General features: G+C 40.6%; 1 protein-coding gene across 1 annotated transcript in view; it reads left to right on the top strand.

The window, feature by feature from the left end:
* Positions 1 to 8,804: 8,804 nt before the first annotated feature.
* The window catches only part of LOC121322045 (histone deacetylase 4-like), a 282,533-nt gene continuing 267,190 nt past the window's right edge, over positions 8,805 to 24,147 (top strand). The window contains exon 1 of the mRNA XM_041261508.1: positions 8,805 to 8,925. The gene's annotated coding sequence lies outside the window, so the exon portion shown is untranslated. The remainder of the gene's footprint in view (positions 8,926 to 24,147) is intronic.

Raw genomic sequence — 24,147 nt, 5'->3', positions numbered from 1 at the left:
GGTTTGGAATTGAAATACTGCCTGCAACTTTTGCAAATGTGTCCATACTGTGTGCTTCACTGTCCTGTTCGTTACATTAAAAGAGTTGTGTATATCACCCCAGATAAATTTATAATAACATATTTAACTTGAATTTATAATAACATATTTAATAATGAAAATAACATTTTATTGAACTGTATTTTATTTATTTAAAAAAAGGCTTTAAGTAACTTGAAGTCCTTCATTTAGAGTTACTGGCAACAAAAATGTATTTTCATCTGATTTCATGACAAGATATGAAAGCAATCTGGAATGGGTTTAAACATACATCACGGTGATACAGTTAAGGAAACTATATGCATTATTTGTAAACATGCAGGATGTCCTGTAAATGTTTCAACTAGATAAACTACTGCTGCATCCTGGTACCTTTTCCAAATTGCAGCTAAACCATTGGTGTGAGTGTGAACTACAGGACTTGTGGCAGATATTAACAGATCTTGATTAACCATAATTTAGGTAATGTACCTAACCTTAAAGTTTTCCATGATTAGTGCTAATTGGAGTCAATTAAACCAGTTGTTAGAGTACCAGCAACTTCTTTCAAATATTCTATGTTCCCATAGCAAATAATGGTTCCCTGAAAAAGAATGACAACCATTACCCAAAGGGAAGAGCCCTCTCTGACCATTAATTACTGAGCATATATAAAAAAGCTGCCCTATCAGGACCCTGCTGTGAGGAGGAATTCTCTCCCACCTCCTTCTGAAGAGGGTCATCCTCACAGTAGCATATCGCTATTTTCTTTCAAAATCAGAGGTCAGCTGGGGACACGACCTCGAAGGATAATGGTTGTCATTCTTTTTCAGGGAACCAGGGTTATGGTAATAACCTAACGTTCCCTTTCAATGGAATGACAACCATTACCGAATGGGAAGCTGTACTAAAGCTGTTGTGGTTCCAGATTACTGACAGTACAGCCTCGCGGAGATAGCCTCAGAGCCCATATGACGCCTAACGGCATGGTGCCTGCAACACTCTAGAGCCCAGAGAGGGCCTCGCTTGGTTTGCAACATCAAGGCGGTAAAAACGTGCAAATGTCTGACTACCTCTCCATGTTGCAGCATTGCAAAGCTCATCCAAGGAGGCGCCATGAAGGAAAGCCCATAAATTGATTGGCCCCTGGTAGAATGGGCCGTAATGTCCCTTGGCATGAGGGAGTCCGTCTGTTCATACGCCAAGCATATAGCATCGGCCACCCAGTGTGCTAGATGTTGCTTCGATAGGGCCTGACCTCTAGAGCAGGACCCATAGCAGACAAACAGCTGATTGGACTGGAACACCTTCAAGGAAACAGGGCGTAGTTCTACTGATGCCATGGGCTCAAATGGGGGACCCATAAGGACCCACAGTACCAGTTCCAGATCCCATTTGGGGACCATACTTTTCATGGGAGGACAAAGCCTCTGAGCCCCTTTAAGAAATTGCACTGCCAGGAAGTTTGCCCCAGGTGACACAGAGTCAATTTTGTTGTGGCACACTCATATTGCTGCCAGGTATACCTTCAAAGTGGACATGGATTTCCCCGCATCAAACAGGTGTTGTAAGAAGGTTAATATCGTCTCAACAGGCAGGTCACTGGATAGTGACCTTCGGCAATGCATCAGTCTTGGAAAACTTTCCATTTATATGAATACTGGGTTCTAGAGCTCGGCGCCCTAGCAGACTGTGGTGTCTCTACTACTGCATCTGGCAAACCTCGTCTGAATAGATGGCTCCATTCAACGGCCAGACCCAGAGTTGGAGCTGGGCTAGATTCGGATGCCATTTAGCTCTTCTGCTTGGCTCAGGAGGTCCTTGTGTAGTGGGAGCTGCCACAATAGAGCCAACAACATGTCGGAGAGGAGAGCAAACCAGGGGCGCCCCGGCCATCTGGGTGCAACCAGCAGAACCTGTGCTCTCTCCACCCTGATCGTGTTTAGTGTCAGGGGTAATAATGGTAGCAGAGGTAATGCATAAAAGAGCCCCTGTGGCCTGGAGTGAGCTAGCACGTCTACTCCCAGGGGGCCCCCGTCTCTCTCCATGGAGAACCATAGGGGGCAATGAGGGGACTCGGCTGTGGCAAAGAGGTCGACTCGTGCAGTACTAAACCTCTCCCAAATCTGTTTCACCACTTGAGGATGCAGTCTCCATTCCAAGCTGTCTGGAGCTCTTCTGGACAGGAGGTCTGCTGCCTTGTTGTCCACACCAGAGAGGTGAACCGCCCTGATGGAATGCAAGTGTCTGTGCGTCCAGGACAGAAGTCTGTGAGCTGCGTGGTGAAGACCTGGCGAACATAGGTCACCCTGGTGGTTTATGAAGGCTACCACAGTAGTCTTGTCCGTCAGGACTAGCACATGTTTGTGCACTAACTGCTGGCGAAAATGAGATAACGTTAGGCTGGAGGCATCTATAATGTCAACTTTCCTTCTGTGAGGGGAGCCGAGGGGAGATCTGAGGCACAGATTGCCGGGACGGAGCCACCACTCCAGTGTCTTCTGGCATTGTCTGAACACTCGCACTAGCCGGTACTGATCGTGGACTGGATGCACCTTTAGCATATTTACCTGGGCGCATTCTCATCAACTATAGTGGAAGGATTCTCGAGGTGGCTGCCATCATCCCCAACAACTTTTGATATATTCTGACCTGTAGAAGAGCATCCTCTCTGAATAGGGAAAGTGTGACTTCCAAAGACCTAATCCTGTCTTCTGATAGTGAGGCAAGCATGCTCACAGAGTTCAGTTTGATCCCCAGGAACACTGTGGACTGAGACAGTACGAAGTTGCTCTTCCGTGATGTATGGAGAGCCATAGTTTCGTCATATGATCTATGACCTGTTTTGTGTGCGCTTCAGCATTTGCTTTAGAACGCTCGCAAACTAGCCAATCATCCAGATAGTTCAGCATCCGAATACCCCACAGCCTGAGTGGAGACAGTGCTGCATCCATGAACCTTGAAAAAGTATGGGGCGCCAGCGAGAGGCCAAACGGCAGCATGCAGAATTCATATGCATTGCCTTGAAAGGAGAAGTCCAGATACTTTCTGTGCACGGGACGGATCAGAACATGGAAGTAGGTGTCTTGCAGGTCGATCGATGTGAACCAGTTGCCCGGCTGGATTGACTGGAGGATACGCTGTGCTGTCAATATGTTGAACTTTGTTTTAGGAAGATGTTGAGGACCCTGAGGTCCAAAATAGGTCTGAAACCACAGTTCCTCTTGGGCACCAGGAAGTACATGGAGTAGAAGCCGCTGAGGACATCACTTGGGTTTACCAAGTGCACAGTGCTCTTCTGTTGAAGACTGGCGATCTCCTGTTGAGGGAGTATTGTGCTTGCTGGTCCAACCGTGGTAAGGAGCACACCCTTGAAGGGTGGCTGACCTAAATGGAATTGTACAGCGTATCCGAGTCTCGTTGTCGATAGCACCCAGGAGTCCTGGGTGCAGCCTTGCCATGGGTCAGATCCTTTGGTCAGTCCAGTTGTGGGGCGATCTCCCCTGGGCTTGGGAGGGGGCAGGTCTTTCTTAGGCCCTGGCCTTGGTCTCCAGTCGGAGAACCGGTTACCCCTGGCCGGCGATGGTCCTTTGCTGCCGGGGCTCTTCCTCTGCCTGCTTGTTTGTTCTGGGGTGATGGGTGACGTTCAGGCCCAGTTGCCCCTGCAGGTTGTAATGGCCACCTTGGGCATTGGCGGTAAGAAGGAAGGCGCGAAAATTTGGAAGCGACTTCCATGGCCTTGTGGGACCTCTCAAGGCTCACACCAATGGTCGCCCCAAATGGTTGCCCCATTGTAGTGTGGGTATCCCATAACGCCACCTTGGCCTGAGTTAGCCACAGGTGTCTTTGGGCAGCTACCAGAGCCGCTAGAGACCTGCCTGATAAACACTTGAAAGCAAAATTTATCATGTATCAAAGCAATCTGAAGGTTTAAAAAACCAACAGATCAGCCAAATTCGGACAAAGAAAGCACAAGGCAATCCGTGACCTATCTCAGTGAAGTGAAAGAGAAAATGGTGATATGCTACTGTGAGGACGACCCTCTTCAGGGAATTCCACCTCACAGCAGGGCCCTGATAGGGCAGTTTTTTTATATATGCTCAGTGATTGACGGTCAGAGAGGGCTCTTCCCATTCGGTAAATGTTGTCATTCCATTGAAAGGGAACCAAAGAGCTTCAACAGAAGAAAGGGGTATCAGTGGTGGTAGTTTTTCAAGTGATTGTAGCTAACAGAATAATTTAACAAATCCTCCCTATGGTTTGTTCAGGTCTCAAATGTGCAGTATTAACAGTTTAATTTTAAAACATTGTGTATGATAATGTAGTTGGTTAAAAAAATCTCTATTTGCAAGCCATGCTTTTCAAATTGTGTTGCACTTTCTTAATTATTTCACCTGGAGGCTGTAGTTTAACTTGCTAGTCTCTTCTCCAATTGATATTCTTTCAGCCAGTAACTAATGGAAGTGCAGGAATTCTTTTGTTAGCTACATCACTTTACGCCCCTATTCATGTAACTTACATCTTACTGTTCTGAGTCTATAGTTTGTTGACATCTATAAACTCCAAAAAGTGATATTTTAATGATAACCTCTGTGGATTCCTCCCACATCCCAGTAAACAAGCTTCAGTGCAGACAATAGGCATGCAGTGATTGCTTCAGGCTTTATGACAAGGTTGCAGCTTCCCGCTGAAAACAGCTGCTTTAGTCTTATTCATACAAACTGTTCTATTTATTTTTTATTTTTTTAAAAAGGTACCCCCACCAGTTTTACTGACTTCTTCCCTAATAATGACCAATCAACTGCTTCCCCTATTGACTGACATCCTTTCAGACAGCAACATGCTTTGATCAAGAAGAATGGGAATGCTACAGACTGGTGCATCACAGCATCAAGTGCATATTGAAGTATTCAGTGGAGTATATGGTATTTGGTTTTACAGTACATATGGTCAACTTTAAATGTATAGTACATAATAAATATTATACATTTCTGGTTAACATTTAAGAAAAGATGTACTTCATTACTTAATTGAACCCTTAATTGAACTAATAATTAGCTTAATTTGACTTTTAATAGTGTAGCTTATTAAAAGTTGGTGAATGTAAGTTCCTTATACAATTGTATACCTAAATTGAAATCTCCATCTGTTTAAAAAAATTAAAAAGCTCAGATTAGGCAAATCATTAGTTCAATTAAGGGTTCAATTATGTAACTGAGCACTTGGTTGAAACAAAAACCAGCAGGGTAGTAGTCCCCCAGGACCTGGATTGAGAACCACTGTCGTAGACGAACGTTTCAAACTGTGCTTTCTTCAGTCAAATAATTAAGAACTGTGTATGTTGGTATTTTTATCAGTTGGGGTTGGATATAAAAATGCTAACGTACACAGTTTTAGTTCAGGTGCTCTGTGATTTGTAATAGGAGAAACAGTCCTTACTGTTTTTTCCGCATATATCAGTACCAGTCCGACCCTCTTTCTAGAATCCTCACCAAATACCAGAGACTTTATACAGCCAGGTCGCAAACCTGCGCTCCCCTGACTGTATGACTCACCCTTCACACCAAACTCACTGGGAATACAGATTATGTAGAATATCAACATCTGGGAGATAACTTTGTGTTCATGAGAGTATTACAACTGGCCACTGGTATTTTTGTGCTTTGCACTTTATCAGTGGGTATGACATAATGGGTGCCATATAGCTCTTGAATAGAGGCCTAGTTTGTAATCTGTGGAGAATGACATCAGTTAGTTTTATGAAAATGCATTTATTATAATGTACAAATTGCTGAATAATTATGTCGCTTACGATTGATAAAGTGCTGACATCAGCAAAGGAACATATCCTCTTCCTAGTGTTGCTCATACTAAATCATTATTTTTAAATTGCGTAGCTAACAAAACAGTTCCATAAACGTTCTAGTTCTCAGTGCACAGCCATTCATTATATAAGTCTCAAATGTGCATCTTTGAAAAAAAAAAAAAAAAACACTTGCTTTTAGCAAACATGGATTTTCATTTTAAAACATGAACTAGGACCAGTTTTTATAGGTGCTAGTAAGAGTTGAGTATAAACCTTCTGGTTTACATTAGGTAAAACCATTGTACAGCATTCACAATAGAGAGGTGTAACCCCCGGCCACCCATTCAGAATCTGACTTAGGCTTTTCTTCAATTCTAAGCAGCAATCGCATAAAAATATATACATTACAAGGGACTACATCAACTGTCCTTTGTGTAATCACCCCAAGACATGTCTTCCCAAAAGCAACATTTTTTAGAGAGATCTAAGGCATTTGGGTTGGGTTTGGAAATCATTGGTTATTTTAAAAAGCTCCACCCTGAGTATTTCTAACTGACTGGAATTATTAAAAGAGTGTACCTGTAACTGAAGTTCCAATTTCTATCTAAATTATAAATCTCACAGATCATCTCAGTCACATCAGTTTCTGAGTAGAGCTGTCCTATAGTAGATGTCCTCTATAAGATAATGGGGCATAAGAAATGTAAAACTTACATAAACATCGATCCAGTACAAAATATAAAAGAACATAAGACCGTAGGAGGAGGCCTTTTGACTCATCTAAGCTCATCTGGTTCCCAGCAGCTGGTTGATCTCAAAGCTTTGTCAAGGTGGTGGATCCAAGCGATTCTGCCTCAACAACATGACTAGGTAGCCCATTAATTTCCAACTGTCCTGTGGTCTTGGTTTCTGTACTGTAAAGTATTGGTTCGTCTGAACTATGTCAAAGCCTTTTTAGATTATAGATGTCAATCATGTTCCCCCTAATTCTTCTTTGTTCCAGGCTAAATAGATTCAGTTCTTTCAGCCGATCTTTGGAGCTCAGTTCTTTAAGCCCTGGTATTAGTATATGTTCTTATACACAAAAACATTTGTTTGGTTCATAATAGCATTATTAAGCTCAGCAGAGGTCATTACCTGCTATATTAATGCTTAGTTAGAATCCACGTGGTCATCATTGATCAATCTGAGTCAATCAGTGTGCTGTATTTCATTCACGAGATGAGTTATGTGGCTGTGCGCAGATGCTTTTAAACTAAAATTTCTATAACAACGTAATCAACATAAATAATTCACATACACACAGACCGCAAGCTCCGAAACAGATATGAACTTTGATTGAGATTAACGACTTTGCAGGTTAAATAAGGTCCTTGGAGACAGATGTTACAAAGTACATTACACAGTAGTATGCAAGCAATAAATACATATGCACAAAATGTCTTGGAGGGGGGAGGGGGGTGTCTTGATTTGTAGTGGTTGCATTTAACATGGCACTTACTCAGTTTATCAAAAGGTATTGTCCCAAGTATGCTGTCCAGATTTCCACAGTGAAGCTTTGCATCTCACCTCAGCATAAGGAGCATGCAATGATCACTTTTAAATTGGACCTATGCAATACCTTTTAAATACTTGTGCAAATCTGTTTATAGTAGTGCCAGCACACAGATTAAAAAGGATATGGTCTAAGGATTGAGCACACATGTAGGATGATCTGCATCTATTAAGCCTTTTCTACAGTCTCCTTTACTGGTAATTACCATTAAACACATACTTATATGTGAAAGAACATCTCATTTTAGTATTTTCCAAAATGATGACAGAACATATCAACCACAAGTATTGAGCTCCATTTAAGATTTATTTTTACAATAGATATTAAGCACAGGTAAGAGGGGTATGATTCAGCAGTTAAATGTGCTTTTTCTAGAGCCTGGTACAGTCTCATCATCATTGCAGCTGGATCATGGCGTGAGAGGCATGCATGAGGGTCTGTGTTTATAACTTAAGATGCCCACTCTAGTCTCCACTGATTGACTCAGAAGGAAAGTAGCTCTGAGGCGCTGAGGGAAATCTTACATACCCAGCTGAATGCTGAATGCAATAATACCCAAACCCCTAACAACCACTTGTTTTTTTTGTTTTTTTCTCAGAGGCAATTCCATTGAACAAAACTCTTCTATTATATATTTCATTAAAGCAACTGGCTAATTAACAGTATAATGTACTTCCACAGTATTAAGACCACTTACACGGGGGTCAATCACATTCCAATAGTATTGTGATACCCATATATTACGGTCAAGCTGGCTAAGGCTCCATTCCCAGTCTTTCATTCTGTATTTACAGCATTTGCAAAGCAGAGATAGATATCAATGTGAATGTATCTTATTTGTGAATTAAATTAACATTTAATTTCATGTTTAACATCATTATTTATGTGTTTCATTTGCTCTCTATTCCTGCACCAGCTGAAACATTTGCTTACTGACTTAATGCATTTTGTTTTGTTTTTGTTTTTTCTAAATGTTAAGTGTTTTTTTTTTTTTTTTTTTTTTTTTTTTAAGTTTGTATGCAATGCACACCATAATGAAATAAATAAATAAATAAGAACTTTAAAACAATGGTAAAGGTGCACTTCTGTATTTATGTTGTACTTTGTGCACCTTTAAATCCATGTATTTGACATGAAATACTACTTCTAGTATCTGAAAGGACTAGCACTGTGTGTCCGGACTAGTACAGTGTAGTTGGCTGCTATTAGATGTTCTGGTGCTGGCTGTGGTAAAATATTAGAGAATAATAACAGAATACTTAAAAAAAAAAAAAAACTAAATAATTAATCAAATAATTACAGCTGAGCTTTAGCTAGGAAAGTACGACACACACTCATGCTACATTTCTGTAACAGATAGTAGTCGCAGACAGCCAGACAAGTAGCACCGCCCTTGATACAAATGCAGGAGCGCGACACGTGATTATTATGCCAAAATCCAGTATGGCGGAATCTGTCAGTGAGTGAATTGTACGTTGGCGCACTCTGCAACGGGAATTAAAATACCTTGCATTTTTCAGCTTGAAGCAACCGCCTTGCAAAACAGGTAGGTGAGCTTTGATTGAAAATAATGTTGCGTTATTTTCTTATTGATCCTAATTTAAATTGTAAATGTGTTTAAAAACACACAAAGATACTGTAAGCCTATATGGGTTTGCAGTATAGCATAGTGTAAAGAGGTGTGTTTTATACTGTGTTTAACTTCAGCTGACGCGCTGCATTTTTTTCTTTTTTTTCTTTTTTTTTTTTTTTTTTTTTATCGGTCCTGCTCCACTAAACTAGAATGTTCAGACAAAGTGGGCTGGAGTTTAACGGTCTGCTTCGACGCTGGCCAATAAACAGTCGGGACTGATTGAAGTGCGATGTGATTGATAGTCGTTCAGTCCTATGATTTGATGGCCTGAGCGGTCTGGAGGGGCGGGCTCGCATTTGGTCTTGTCGCTGTCCAATGGCATGGGTAGTGTTTTGAGTGGGTGTGTTTAAAATGTTTATCAATGTTTTTATTTATTTATTTATTTTTTGTGAATGAGCGTGGATTGTAATGGGCTGAACAGTTGTACAATTCTGTTTTTTTTTGTGTTCACCACCCCCCCTCCACAAAAAAACAAAACAAAACAAAAACTTATGAATGTGAGGTGAACATGTTTGTATTTCAGTTAATTTAGGACTGGCTTAATAGATGAACATCGTTATGGCATTTCTCACAATACGATTCTCACGCACACTGTATTTTAAATACTATCTGCACTGCATACATTGCACGTGTGTTTCTGTTAGCGAGGAATATGATATGTTAAGCATTAATGTTGGGTGTTTGGAAATTGTACATTCGTTTGATACTCGGTCAAATAACGTTGCTCATACAATCGTGTTACATTACTGTAATCTTTTGATTAGCTTCCAAACCACGATGATGTAAAAATAAAAGTACACCTCAGGTTTGGTTAAAATAGGTTCTCCACGGGCGTCAATCTTATACGGACATATTTAAAATCATATTGGTTATTCACGTAGCATGGGAGGTGCAAAACTTCCAATTTAAGAATTCAACATTTTTCAGTTGGCTGTGTGGGTCGCATATTTGCATGGCATGAACTTCAGCAGTGGTAATACGGGTTTCAAATTCATTTGTTCACTGGTCTGCTCTTTGGTTTTTATTATTATTATTATTATTATTATTATTTATTATTATTATTATTATTATTATTTTTTTTTTTTTTTTTTTTGCTTGCTTGGTAAACAGTTAATCTAAATAGATAATATAAAGACACTCAGAGCCACAAGGTTAAATACTGCTACTTCTAAAGAGGAAGAAATGGATTTGAAAACACAAAACTAATTCCTGGCGATTCACAATTCTGTACCATATAAGTAAACGTTTAGCAAAGTAAGTGCCAATTTTACTGTATTTGTTTACAGTGGTTTCCTGGCAATTAAGACAGTCCCTCAAGGCACAATGATGAAAACAAACAATGAAGAACAAAACAAACAAACAAACATTGGCATACTGCCAATATAAATGTTAAAACCTGAATACCAAAACACATATCCTGTTACCCTAATGTTATGCTTACTGTAACCTCAGTTATTGGAAGAAAGTGTGTATCTTCTGTGTCCATTCTGTAGCGTTTTGAACTATGGTATAAATATCACTGATAATACTAGCCTAAATCAACTTTTTTATTGAAAGTATGTGTGATATACCATTTAAAAGGTTTAAATAAAAATAAAATGTATAGACTTAAAAATGTGAAGACGTAAGTTTGAAATGTTTCTTCAAATTAAGTCCATGTGCTACAGGTAAAAGGGTCCTGTCTCGGCCTCCCTCACTCTCAATTACTGTGCTTAAAGGACACTGGGGTATACAGGTTACTCTACTGAAGAGGCAGTATAGTTTTAGTCAGGTTACAGAATGATATAGTCGTACTGTAAGCATTAAAATATAATCTGGAAAACTAGGACTTGGGAAATTTGTTCAAAAGTTAACTGAGTTTTAAAACCTTTGGTATTAATATTACAAGTTTAGTTTGTCAGACACCATATGAATAATTTATAATGTTAAATGACTCACCCTTTTTTTGAATAACTCTGAAATTGTACTATTTGAATAATTCATGATGAATCAGCAATAACTGCCAACTTTTTTGTTTGTATGAATGGGCTTGTGTTTGTAAGGAGTACTTAAAAAGCCATTCTCAAAATTGTAATTAACAAGAGGAACTTTTTATTTAATGAAATCCCCTGTGGAGAGGATGTAGTGGAGGCAGATGTCGCACTGCACATTTTTTCATATACCCAGGTAATTGCTTATCCAACTAAAAACATCAGATGCTGGGGATAAAAGGGGGTGTTGACACAAATAGAGGAACAAGCATCAAATACAGTCGACCAAATAAAATATTTGACTTTCTAATTAGTAGTTGTTCTGTCATTACCTCAAATGACATTTAAACAGTTTAATTTTTACATTCTATTATCATTTTTATATATTTGTAGTCGTTCTAAGTAATTCCTTTGCTTGAATCTTGAGTTTTTTTTTTAATAACCTGGGACATTGCTTTTGTTTGGCAAAGCTCAGAAACTTATCAGTTTCCAGAACTTTTAATTTACTGATTTTCAAAGCACTTTCCTAGTTCCCATGTAAAAAAAAAACAACAAAAAAAATCAATACAACTCAAAAACTGGAACTATTTAAAACTAATATAAATATAAAAAGGAAAGGAAAGTGAAATGTGAAGCTATTTGTTCTTTAATATCTAAATACAGCACTTGCTGTACAACTGGCTGCTGATCTGTTTATAGCTTTGAGGTAATTACAACAATGCTCCACCTCCTTAAAGGTCATGGTTGACACCCAGTGCCATAGGCTGAATAGTGATTAAAGAATGATCTAATTATTTGCAATGACCCACTTTCCTAACGCAAGGATAGCGGGACAAGGTTATTATAATACAAAATATTGAATTGCTGTACCACACCCTACTACATGTTCAAAGAAATCTGAAAATGATCCAGAACAGAAACAGAAAACATCTACGTAAGGTTTTTGGTAAGCAGCAAACATTTTTAAGGATGGCCTAATTCCGTTTTATAGGATAACAATTTGCACCAATTTGTGGCTGTTTCTAATCAATTGTTCCCAAACAGGCACTTCATTTACATTAAATAACACAAGACATCCAGCTGCTGGTCGATCAAATTGTCTACTTCCCTCTGTCTGGCAGCCTAGGACAACTGTGGATCCCTGCCAGTTGATTAAACATAAAAATGCTGCAGAGTGGTCTTTGCAGCAGCCTCAATGGAAACCAGGCTTTCCACCAGTAGTGAAAGTTAAACTATGCTCCCTGTCACCTTTTCCAGATTGCAAGTAGTGCACAATCTGCATCGACCAGAATGCAATGCAAGGTTATACTGTTGGAGAAACATGCTCTTTTAAGATTATTTTTGTAGGGTGAAACACAAGAGACACATAACTACCACACATGACAAATACTCACACACATTGTAACGATCATAGCATGATAGTTTAGACTTGGGCGTATACAGAGTTTATACCCAGCGAAGAGGACAGCAGGTGGCTCGGGTACCTCGTGGGCGACTCTGTCACGGTAGGACCCCCCCCCCCCAACTTTATTTCTAAAAGTGGCGTATGTTGGATAACATGAAAGAAGTTTGAATGTAATATAAGATATAAGTGTTTGCAGGTTTGTACACTGTTGGTTTTAAAAGGAGATTATCAGAGGAGGTATAATAACTGGTAAATGCGAGATTGCAAGATTGCATTTCATTACACTGACGACAACCGACTGACTGCTGGAATAAACACAATAGCACATTGCTGGAGGAACCGATGCATTCAAGACATAGGTTAAGCATAAAGGAACAAAGAGCCACACCAATATAACACCATCTTAAGCAGCATAAAGGAACAAAGGGCCACACCAAGATAACACCATCTTAGGCAGTGTGAGCCAGAATCAGTTTTCTTTACGACACGTACATGAGACTCTCCACAGGGGGTTGCCCAGGGTGATTGAACCCACAAAAAGAAGAAAGGAGGGTGAGGCTGAGGTCAGTGGCTACTTAATCAAGGTACACTCAGCTCAGCTCACTTCTCTCTTTCATTAAGACTAGTATTGGAGAATTATCGATCGAGAAAGTCCTGGAGGATCAAACCTACAGTATTGCATTGTATTATTTTGTTCTGTTCTGTTTTGTTTTGAAGTTTTGCACCGTACAGTTTGCATATGAAAGTGTGATCTGTACTGTTTTGCTTTGAGCGTTCTTTTTGTTTCCGGAATTAAACCTGTATGTATTGAATAAACCAAACTTATATCTGAAGAAAAGGACTGTGCATTTCTTTCATCAAGAAACAACTACTCACTACTTTAAAAAAAAAAAAAAAAAACTACATCATATACAAAGGGTAGTAATGAGTTCCTAATTCAGTGTCGAAGCCCTGTATTAAGATACACACTTACTCTTTATTCCCTCTCATCTGTCGCATACTGTTTTTTGGGAGTCACCTGATAACCATGTTTGCTCATGCAGGGATGTACTGGGAGCAGTTTTTTTTATAGGTGCTTGTAAAAATTGTGAATTAACTTTCTGGCTTACATTAGCTGAGGGTATTGCACAGCACCCACAATAGAGAGGTGTAACCCACACATTCAGCATCAGCTTTGCTTCAACCGTAAGCAGTAATCACATAAAATACACATAATAGGGATTGCATCAACTGTCCTTTGTGTAATCACCCCAAAGTGTTTCTTTCCAAAAGCAAAGGTTTTATTTTAGAGAGATCCAAGGATATGCTGGCATTAGGGTTGGGTTTGGAGATCACTGGGTATTTTCACAGCTCTACCCTGAGTATTTCTAACTGACTGGAATTCATAGAAGAGTCTACCTGTAGCTGAAGGTCCACTTTGTATCTAAATTCAGTCACATCAGACTACAGTAGATGCCCTCTAAAAAATAATGGGGCATAAGAAATGTAAAAGTCACTTTAAACATTGATCCAGTCCAAAATATTTGAGAACATCAGAAAACGAGAACATTTATGAACAAATGGAGGCCACTCGGCTCATCTGAGCTTGTCCGTTTCCTATTAGCTGATTGATCTAACAACTTTTTCAAGTTCAGTTTTAAAGGATCCAAGCAATTCTGCCAAGGTAGTCCATTCCATGCCCTCATCACTTTCTATGTAAAGAAGTGTCTCCTTCCCTCTGTCCTGAGTATTTCCACTAATTTACAACTGTGCCCTCTGGTCCTAGTTTCTGTACTATGCTTTAAGTATTGGTTTGGCTTAACTATGTTGACACCTTTTAAGGTTACAAAGACTTTAATCAAGCCCTCCTAATTCTTTGTTGTTGCAGGCTAAATAGATTTAGTTCTTTTAGCCTGTCTTTGGAGCTCAGTTCTTTAGGCCCTGAGATTAGTATATGTTATATAATATAATAGTCTTATGCACACAAACATTTGTTTAGTTTATAATAGCATTATTAACTCAAATGAGGCAATTACTTGCTACATTAATGCTTAACTAGAATCCACATTGTCATCATTGGTCAACTGGAGCCAGTCAGAGTGCTGCATTTCATTCACGAGAGGACTTGTATTTCTGTGTACAGATGCTTTTGGTACTGTAAATAAAATCACACAGGTCCCCTGAGTTTAAACTCAAAATTCCATAACGATGTAATCAACATAAATAATTAACATATACAGACAGCAAACTCTGAAACAAATATCAACTTTGATTTAGATTAATGAATCTGCAGGTTAAATAAGGTCCTCGGGCTGATATTATGAAGCACATTATGGTATGTAGGCAATAAATACTTATGTGAAAGAACATCTTCGGTCACTATTACCTGCATCGCAAACCACTGTAATTAAAAAGTTCAAGTGACATTTGAAACACGTACTAAATCTAAGGTGACTAGTAAATCGAGTCTACTTTTTCAATGTTTACCCAAATGGCTTAAATATTGAATCTATAAAAGTAGATAAGCTTTAAAATCAAACAAAAACAGTTTTAAAAGTTACCTGAACTGACCAAGCTACAGATATGCTGAGGCAAAACGTGCCATAGAGCAGAACAATTTGGCATGGAATAAAAAACATGTAAAAGGATGGTTTATGCTTTAGTAAGAGTGCAATGAGGCCACAGACAATACCTCCTATGATATCGCAAGGATTCATTAATGCCATTCTCTTCCCCATGGTCTCCTACACTACTCACACCTGTCATATTTCATTGGTCTAGAACGAAGTGGCAACCCAAATCCATTTTCTAGGACAAATGACTGGGTGAAACATTTATTGCCCATCAAGCCCCACTCGGGGTAACATACCCAGCTTTGGAAACCTCATTTTTTTAAATTTACCCGGCTTTTCTCCCAATTTATCTAATTATATTTTAAGCTCAGCTCACCGCTACCACCCCTGCGCTGACTCAGGAGTGGCGAAGACGAACATGCGCTATCTGCTGAAGCGTGTGCCGTCAGCCGAACGCTTTTTTTTTCACCCTGCAGGCCCGCCATGCAGCCAACCCAGAGCTACCGCGTTGGAGGACAACGCAGTTCTGAACAGCTTACAGGCAAGCCCGCCCCCTGGGAACTCCCATCCATGGTCAGCAGTGGAATAGCCTGGACTCAAACCGGCAACCTCCAGGCTATAGGGTGCATCCCGCACTCCTCGCAGAGACGGAGGCGAGACTCGGGAGCCCCCATTTCGTCAAAATTTTTAACACGTTATTTTACACTTTTTTTTCTCCCCAAATTAAAATCTCCAATGCTCCCTGTGGAAGATAGTCAGCTTTGCGTAGTCAGGGCACAATCCTCTTCATTTGGACTGCATGTTAAGTTACAGTAATGAACACAAAGGAAAGAAGAAAATGTAGGCGGGTATGACACCGTTGCAAAGTTAAGCTGTATTTTTTTTATTAAAAAAAAAAAAAAAGGGAATAAATTGTACATTTTTTTGTACATAGAAACATAAATCCCTACAACACAAGTGATCTCACTATCTTAAACTCAAAGAGATGGCAACATCTTTACAACACCATTTAAAATAAATTATACAAATGCAGAAAAGTTATGTTCTAGGAGTACGTGGACTTTTTGATAAGTGCATTGGTGTGTGCTTCCTGCGTTTCTCTTTGATAATACTGCGTGAGTGTGATATGGTATTTTTTTGGCTTGGTAATTAATAGGAAGGCACTGAAAGGATGGAAAGTGTGGTTGGACAATGTTAAATCCTTAGTTTATTTAAAATCTTGAACATGTATAGTGCCTTGTTCTTGCTGATATTTTCGAGTTTATGTGTTGCATTTACTGACAATTGTGTTTGCTTGTGATCATTGTTTAGTAGGGCAGTTTATATAAAGTATGACGTCGCTTATTTAGCATTCAACTGCACGTGCATGTTTTTACAAATCGTGCTGCCACTTAAAACATTCTATCAGTTGATTATTTTACGGTTGGTGGTTATCACATTTTTAAATTGATAGTTGTTTTTGAAGCAGAAACTACAGATTTAAAGTAATTGTAACTTACTAAAATAGTTTTGCTCTGCTATGCACATCAATGCATAATTTAGTTTACAAATGTGCAGTTTTGAAAGAGACAAATGCTTTTAGATTGTCTTGCACAGTCTGGGTCATTTCTCATCCCTTCAGGCCCTCCATTCCTGTCAGTAACCAACCAGCTGCCCCTTAATGACTGACATGCTTTGCAGCCAGTAAGATGCTTTAACCCACAAAGACACTGCAGGGTGAAATGACCAAGGAAGTAACAGACTTCCTGGAAGGTAAGACAAACAAACTTTGAGCTTTCTTTAAGAGTGTAGTACATGTTTCCTTTCAAGTAGGGAATACTAATCATTACAAAATGGGTGTTCCCCTTTAAGACACCCAACCCTGAAAACTGTACCAAAGACACTCATCACAGGAGGGTGACTTGGTGCCTCTGACTTGCAGGCAGGCATCCTTGCTAATGTGCCACTAGCAGGAACTGCATTTATCGCCCTCATTCTCGCTTGTGAGTTCGAGGTTACTGCTTCGGTACCGAGTGCAACCGGGTTGGTATCGAGTGTCAGTTCCGAGCTCTGTCTCGGTACTAAGCTGCTCATTGTGCTGTTCTGAGCACATAAAGTGTCAATACTCCACTGTGTGGTCTACACTGTTTGTTGTGAACACAGCACTATTTCCATGTCTGGGTTCCATATGTGTGTATCTTGCGAGGCTAAACTGCCTGCAAGTGATGGACACGCGCATGTGCAAAGGGACTTGACTGACATCACTTTTTGTGATTTGTTTCCACAAGCGAACGCCGGAGAACCGGGTAGCACATCACTCAAAAGAGTGTTCCTCCACGTACGCGGCATTCAGCGTCATCAGTGAGTGAGGCTGGACCCTCCTCCTGAGGCTGTTTGCCAAGGGGGAGGAGAAGCAGCGCTAAGAAGAGTAGAGCCCAGAATACTAGTTACTTGTCGTCTTCGTACTCCCTTCAGTTGATGCTGAATTGGACATTCCAATTACGCAGGTCCCTCTGTCATCAGAGATTATGCCTCTAGTGCAACGAGCTACAGCGGCGTTCCTGATCCTTGGACTGAAACATGGGATGAAAGGCCATTTATAACGGGATTTATAACGAGCATCCCTTTATCAACTGTGCTGCCCCTCCGGTTCATCCAGATTTTTCTGTTCAAGCTACAGTCCACTTGGGCTCACCCAGCTACGGCTGTGGCTGTTCCCCGTTCTGTAGGCTCACTGTACAGAGTGTTTGAAGTAGACAAGCTGGGTCTTGCCAACTTTCTGCCAGTAGAGGCCCCCATTGCTCTACTTGTTCAGACTATTAACCTATCTTTGCTAGCCCAAATAAGCAGTGAAGAGTGACGGAAGCCATTTTAAAGAAAGCATATGCAGCTAGTGCGTTTACCATACGTCTGGCAATCTACAGTAGCATACTTGTAGCTTACCAGGCACAACTTATTGGGTCCCTCTCTGAGAAACATAGGCCCTCATCTCAGCAACTGGACGAGCTGTGCCTAATTTCCAGGAACCTGCTATGACTGTCCAAGCTTAGTGGACAAGCGATAGGCAGAAACCTGGCAGCATTGGTGGCTGCGCACAGGCAGCTCGGGCTCTCCAAAGCACGGGTGTTCGACGCTCCGGTCACTCCAGGCCACACATTTGGCCTGGTGGTAGATGAGATGGTACAGCAATCTCATCGTGCAGGAATTGGTGTGCCTTCTACCTAAGAGACCCCCTCCACCACATAAGACTGCAGCTCAGTGGCATTCTAAGCCCCAGTTCCAAAGGAAACCAGTACAACAGGATGCTCCCACCTCAGGTGGTGCGGCCAGGAGGCAGCCCGCAACCATGTTCTATGGAGGGAAGCGTCCTTTCAAGCTCCCTGTGCCTAGGCAACAGGTGCAGGCGGCGCCTCAGGCAAAGCAGCAGGCCTAGGATATTGCTGCCACAAGCCCGGGGCTCTTTTTACAAAATGCATGAAGGCTATACCAGCCCCGTGAGACCCTGAGACATCAGAGTCCTCAACTATCTGGATGACAGATAGCTCATTTGCGCCGAGTCTCCTGCAAGGGTGCACAAATACAGAGATCGTCATCAACCATCTACATTGGTAGACACTACCAGTAGTTGTCTTTCAGAGGCTTCTTGGCTTGATGGCAGCAGCATCTAACACCCTCCCACTGGGTCACTGTACAGGCATTCTCTTGCTGGAGACAGCTGGCCCATCAGCGCCTAGGCGTAGCGCTGGGCGGCATCACCAGGAAAAATGTCATCACCACGGGGAGGGTCACCACATTAATATTTTAGAACTTCAGGCGGTGTAACTGTCCTTCCTGGGAAGACAAAATTGCTCGTCCGTACAAACAGTGTGTCTGTGGTGTCCTACATAAACCACCAGGATGGTGTGCGGTTGCCCAGCATCCACCGTGTGACCCACAAAGTTATACTGTGGGCACAAGTGAACCTGTGGTTCTCCATAATAGGAGAAGGGGGACCTCTAGGGATAGACGCACTTGTACACCTGTGGCCAGCACGTTTACTATGCGTATCCACCTCTTGCATTGCAACCACTGTGCTTGGAGAAGGTCAGACAGGACCGGGCCAGGGTTCTCTTAATAGTCCCATACTGGCCTAGGAGAGTTTGGTTCTTCACTCCTAATGCAGCTCCTGAGTGGCCAGCTGTGGGAACTGCCGATGTACCACGACCTGCTCAGTCAGACACAGGGTACCCTGTGGCACCCCAACCCATCAAGCCTGCAGCTCTGGGTCTGGCCCCTGAACAGCTGCATTTGAGCCATCTGAGGTTATCAAACAGGGTGATCGACACCCTGCAAAATGCATCCTGTACTCGTTCCCAGTATAGTTACAAGCGGTCGGGGTGTCTTAAAGGGGAACACTATTTTGTAATGGTTAATATTTATATTTCAGTGAACCAGGGTTATGATAATAAACTAACATTTTCTGTAACTTGTATCTTTCAAAGCTGTATATTTGAAACCTGTATAGTGAGTGGAAGTGCATGCCAGGTAAGATTTATAAAATAATGCAACCATTTTAATCAATGATCAGCTAATAAAGGGGTTTGGCATAGGTTACTGTCAGCTATACTGTAGCATTGTTTCCATTCCTATAAGACAATAAGTAGCTGTTCCAAAGGAAGACTTATCAACATGCAATCACACACACAGTGTCATTACTAACTCAGCATGAGGGTTATTTGCATACTTGTGTGGCTTGAATAGAATAGAAAGCTATTCCACCACACCCTTTTATAACTGTTTAACCAAAAAGATCCCATGCTGCTCCCCACAACCACAGTCAATTAACTTCCTGTATTAAAGAGATAAACAAATGGCCTCTTTGCAAAGGAAAATGAGAATGATGATAGAATAAGTACTTCTGGATCACATTAACTAACACGTACAGCTCCGCTCTTGCTGCGGTGTAACACGCTGTTTTTGGATCCAAGATAATATGAATAAAAAGGAATAAACCAAACAGATTTTTTTGTTTGTATTACTATCGAGCTCTACTCACAAAACTGTATACTGTACTGTATAAGGGCTGTATGACACAATGGCTCTTGTAGTGATGTCGGGCCAGGAAATGCAGGACACAGAATGGTGAGTGAAAGCGCTGGTGCGCAGATTTTAATAATAAATAAACTCAACAAAAGGTTTGAACAAAACACAGACACTTGAACAAAACACAAACAAAACAGCACAGTGGCCAAAACAAACAGAGACAAAACCAAACATGTATTGTGCTGGTGTAAAACCAGTGGAGGTAGCAATTGTTTATAGATATTAGTTTCTTTATCTCACGACTCATGTCTCTCGTTCCGCCTCTGAATACACTAATCTCGCTCAGCCACAGCTGCGTGTTTTTATACATGTGACTGTCTCCAAATTAGCAATAAACAAATTAATCTGGAGACGGTCACATTCTACACAAGTTTAGCATGGATGGGGAATTTTAACCCCCCATGTTAAGCTTAACATGCTGCAAAATAACAATAACAAAATAGTTTTTACAAACTAAACCATGTTTTTAAATAACCCAGGTCCAGTGTTATTTATTTTTATAATCCAAACTCTGATGACAAAATGGCAGTAAACAATAACAATGAGAAACAGGCAATACAGTGGTGTGTATTGCACTGTTTTAATCCACGGGTTGGCACCGAAATAATAGTCTCTGTCTTATACACCCATATGCAACACAAAACACAAATGTGCACAGTGAGTGCTAAAATGCTTGTGGTGCAAATACACTTATTCATGAAACAAAGTGCAGTGTAGTCCGGGTTTGTGCTGGCCTCTGGCGACAGCTCAAATCATGTTAGCTGTCTAAATAGCAACAAACAATATATTTAATAACGACAAAACATTCACGATAATAATACACGTCTTTCCTTCCGGTTCAGCTTCACCATAACAAGGACCAGATCACTTGTTATTGTTTTAATATATTCTATATGCTGCCCATTTTTACAAGGATTTCAAATCAGAAATCAGAATTGAAATTGCTTGTATAGTTGCAGAGCTATACAAGGTTTTGTAATGCATGTATTTTACTATATATATATATATATATATATATATATATATATATATATATACACACACACACACACACACAGTGCCTATAGAAAGTCTACACCTCCTTTCAAAGAAAGAAAGTTTATGCCCCACTTTCCACCTTGTGTTGCCTTATAACCTGGAATTAAAATGCATTAAATGCATGCATGATAAATACACCAGAATTAAATTGCATAAAAAAAACAATTTATTTATAGGAAACAAAAGAACAACTAGAGAAAAACTTATTCCATGTGTCTCTCCATCTTCCACCTTCAAGGTTAGAGCTCCACCACCCATCTGAGCATTCTCAGGACTTTATATATAGCATACATTTCTCATAAGGCAACTGTCATTTAAAGATACAGCTCTCATTTTTAAAAAAAAAATAAAAATAAATACAGATACAAACATGCTTCATTAACATCATCAAAAAATATTTTGGCCAGACTCACACACATAAGGTTAACCATACACATATACAATACAACAACATAAAGTGCACTTTTAAATATTAGCTATGACCTTTAACCTCCAACATCAGCAACCATTTTGTTTCTGCTGATGTGGCACTATCAGCCATCTTTATATGCTGAGGTATCACTGGTGGCCATCTTTTATACAATGCTGACCAGCTACTACTATCAGCAGCAAGGCTTTTTGCACACAGGTATGAATAATACAAGCTTTGGTTTTTTTTAATTATATTTTCTCTTTGCTTATGTTGTTCTCCAAGAATGGGGATACACTGCAGTGATTTGGGAGAATGGGGGGGAAATGGTATGTATATGGTCATTCCTCATGCATATCACAGGCACACACACATTCATACATGAAAGGAAGTAGGAAAGGTTCTTGGAGTCAACAAAAATACCTTGATACCAAAATAAATTAAAAAGCCACCCTGTCACAGTATGGCACCACCAAGACGCTGCCTAGATTATGCTGTCGCTCCAAACTGGATGACCAAGCAAGTAGGAGACTGATCAGAGAGGCTACCAAGAAGAAAAACCTACTTTGCAAGAGCTACAGGCTTTTATGGCCAAGACTGGTCAAAGTGTGCATGTCACAGCAATATCCCAAGCACACCACAAATCTGGCCTGTATGGTAAGGTGACAAGAAGGAAGCCATTACTCAAGAAAGCCCACCTTGAATCCCGTTTTTGAAGTATGCAAAAAAACATTCAGGAGATTCTGTAGCTATGTGGCAAAAGGTTCTGTGGTCTGACGAAACTAAAATGGAACTTTCTGGCCTAAATGTAAAGCGTTATGTTTGGCGCAAACTCAACACAGCGCATCACCCAAAGAGCACCATCCCTACTGTGAAGCATGGTGGTGGCAGCATCATGTTATGGGGATGTTTTTCATTGGCAGGGACTGGGGCACTTGTCAGGATAGAAGGGAAAATGAATGGAGCAAAGTACAGATAAGTCCTTGAGGAAAACCTGCTGCCCTCTGCAAGTAAGCTGAAACTGGGACGGAAGTTCACCTTTCAGCATGACAACGACCCAAAGCACACAGCCAAAGCTACACTGGAGTGGCTAAGGAACAAAAAGGTAAATGTCCTTGAATGGCCCAGTCAGCCCCGACCTAAATCCAATCGAAAATTTGTGGCATGACTTGAAAATTGCTGTCCATCAACACTCCCCAAGGAAGTTAACAGAGCTTGAACAGTTTTGTTAAGAAGAATGGTCAAATATTGCCAAATCTAGGTGTGCAAAGTTAGTAGAGACTTATCCCAACAGACTCACAGCTGTGATTGCTGCCAAAGGTGCTTTCACCAAGTATTAACTCAGGGGTTATCCAATTATGATCTTTCAGTTTTGTATTTTTTAATATATAATTTTTTTCTCAATAAAAACGTTTTTCCCCTTAACAGTGTGGAGTATGGTGTTTAGATAAGTGGAAAAAATCCTCATTTAAATGCATGAAAGTCTTAGGCACTGACAACAAAATGTGAAAAAAGTTCAAGGGGGTGTAGACTTTCTATAGGCACTGTGTGTGTGTGTGTGTGTGTGTGTGTGTGTATATATATATATATATATATATATATATATATATATATAATATATCAGGGCGAGGGTTCAAGTGGTTGTCCCGAAGGTACACCGTAAGTATCGTTCGACCCCAGCACGGGCGTCCATAAAGATCAGAAGGACCTATGGCCAGAGTACGTGCCTGCCATGATGTGAAGGAATTAACCGGTGAACAGGCTGCAGGTGCACTTAGGTAGGCAAGTATGGTTTAAACATAGTATAATATCGTTAGCCTTAATTGGCCCACACCTGTAGCCTGTATTAGCCAAATTCCTGACTGATGAGGGACTGGTAGTAGAGAGCCTGTACAGCTAATCGGGTGTCTCTTTTCGACTAAGCTGTGTTTATTTATGCCAGAAACAGGAGCCTTAGAATTAAGCATACCTCTTGTGAAAAGCTGTCAGTTTGCTTGTGTCTGCAAATCCCTGTTTGCTGCAGGGGCTGTGGGGACCTGCCTATTCGGATCCAGGATTAAGATCCGAGTAGGACTTGGGGTGTGGACCACGGGACTTGTAAACAAACACCCGGCGTGGAGTTCCAACCGGGATTCATGCATTGCCGGCCAAAAGCACTCTTACATCAGCTGGTCATGGTTATTGTTCCAGTCGGTTTACATTGTTTTTTTTTTTTGCTTTTTTTTTTAATCGTGTTTGAATTTTTCATTGCAAGTTTGAATATGCCTGAATAATGGGCTTGTCTTTTCTGTTCAAATCAATAAAACTTCAGTTTTGATTGGAAAACTCTTGTTTGATTTGTTTGATTTGCTTGGTTGCGCTCAGCATTTAATAGGTAAACAGACAGCAAATAAAAAGGTTGTAACAAAACACTGACCCCAAAACAGGACACGGCACTTGCAGCCAAAATAAATAGACAAACAAAATGAGTAGACACTAACAAAACGGTGGACGAACGCTACACAAAACAAGTACGGTGCTGGTCCTTCCAGCACTCGTAGCAATTGATATTATTGTTTACTTTATGTTTCTCCTCTCTCTCTCTCTCCCGTTCTCCACTCCTAAACACACAACCCCCGAGTGAGTGAAAACTTGCTGCTTTTTTGCAGCTGTACCGAGACTTGATTGCTAATCAGTCATTCAGTTGGAGTCTCGGTACAA

The sequence above is a fragment of the Polyodon spathula genome, chromosome 10 (genome assembly GCF_017654505.1).
Source record: "Polyodon spathula isolate WHYD16114869_AA chromosome 10, ASM1765450v1, whole genome shotgun sequence".
Lineage (NCBI taxonomy): Eukaryota > Metazoa > Chordata > Actinopteri > Acipenseriformes > Polyodontidae > Polyodon > Polyodon spathula.
The sequence above is the reverse complement of the archived record's forward strand: the minus strand, read 5'-3'. Positions and strand labels throughout refer to the sequence as shown.